We start from the raw sequence: 2,019 nt of genomic DNA on the forward strand, positions 1-2,019 counted from the left end.
ACTTTTATTTCCATTGAAAGACTTGGCATCCTTTTGTTCCTAAGACACTGCCCTGTCGTTATTTGTATAGATATCCAACTTCATATTTAGATCTGATGTATATAATGTGTTTCTGTAAAGTGCTCCTTACATTTTTGTGAGCAATATATATAACATAATAAGCCAAATAAGGTTTATTAACACAGTAAGATTCATTAACATAAAGGGAGACCATTATCTACAAAGGCCATATTAATAAATGAATAAGCTAAACAAATGTATTAAATCTTTGGTAACATTATATTGTTATTACGGTCTTTTGCAGCAACTCATCTAAAGTGCTGCCTAATATTGTTACTAAAAAATGAGTATATTAAACATAACTGATACATTTTGCATGAGACAAAATCAATAAAGGTGCATTTTGTTTACCTCAGTCTCTGAAAATCTGATTTTATTTTTATATTACAGCCAAGGGATTCACATATGTATCCATTCAAATAGTTCTAGTAAATATACCATTTTTAAATCTGGCAATTCTAATTAACGCTGTAATTTCATGTACAACCACTAGAGGGAGCCAGAGTCGGTGGTTAGAATCCTGGAAAAAAAACCTTCATCAAATTTTTGAATCAAGAACGATTGAAACTGTTTTTCAACTGTGTTTGTTTACATCCTTGATTTCTTGTAAGTCAAATATGTTTCTCCATCTTCACATAACATAATAAGTGTCTTCAGCTCCTCACAGCTTTATTTATTCCTCTTTTGTCCTGCAGGTCAAACATGTTTAGTCTTCAAGTGATGGTTTGTGTTTTAGTCTCCGGTCTTTCCACCATGAGGGGTTCTGGTGGACCGCTCTTTGAACCCAAACCTCAGGCGGGATGTCAGGATGCAGAGCAGGCTCGTCCTTACCCCACTGCCTTTGAGCCCGCTCCATTTTGGTTATTAAAAACAGGGGACAGAAGAGGCAAACTGTGTTTTGTTTCCAAAGCGTCTCCTCTCCCCTAAGAGGATTAGCTCTGACTTCCCCTCTGCAGTTACATAAGGTCGTCAGAGGATAACATCTGACGTTTCCTCGTGTTCTGGCAGGAACGGCGACGGTTCAGCACGACGAGCGGGGGGGGACGCGCAGACGTGTGGTCCCTACAGACAAATCATATGAACAGATTTCAACTGAAGGTCAGCTGTGTTAGGATTTGAACATGAAGGAGTTTCATCACTGAATGAGTTTGAGTCTCCTATGAGTCCAAGTGAGGGACAGGAGAACGGTCCAGCATGGACCTCACCTTCACCCTGCAGTAGCTGGGGGGCTGCAGTGACCCCGTGACCCTGAACAGGAACAAGCAGGTTTGAAGACACAGGAATGAAAACTGGAGAGACTAACGGGGCAGAAATCCAGCATTAGATCAGTTAGCAATCCAAAAAATCTGATCACATACAAGAATATCCCAAAACTGGATCCAGAAACTGGGGTGGCACTAGAGGAGGCAGAAATAGAATTTAAACCAAAGAAATGAGCAACAAACCAGGAAAGCTAGAGAGGAAGAATACATATAGAAGGAAGAAGGAGAGACGCCAGATCATGAGGTATCCTGAAACAAAGTATGGCAAGCCCTACAGGCCAAAAAAGGTAAGTTAATTAACCATGGAGAGCTCTACAGGCCAAAAAAGAAGACTTAATAAACTATGGCAAGCCCTAAGGGCCAAACAAGGTAAGTTACCTGGGATTGAAAGAAAACAATGAAGCTATCCTTCAAATGAGTCAAAGCCAAGGCCTCAGCTAACTGTTAGCCTCTTGATCATTTGACTGATCTGATGTTGATATAGTCATTTAAAATGGATCAGAGAAATATAAAGTTGAAACAATTGAACTATCCCAACAAGGATTGCAAAGTGCAAAACTTCCATCATTCTTTCTCTGGTTGCTTTGCCCCGCCCTCATAACTCCTGGCCAATTACTGAAGAGATTTTCAGTCACATGGTTTGGTTTACAGGCAGAAGTGTCAGGTTGCTTAGATGTGAGGAGGTCCTGTGGTAGCA

Source organism: Oryzias melastigma, linkage group LG19 (assembly GCF_002922805.2).
Source record: "Oryzias melastigma strain HK-1 linkage group LG19, ASM292280v2, whole genome shotgun sequence".
NCBI classification, from domain to species: domain Eukaryota; kingdom Metazoa; phylum Chordata; class Actinopteri; order Beloniformes; family Adrianichthyidae; genus Oryzias; species Oryzias melastigma.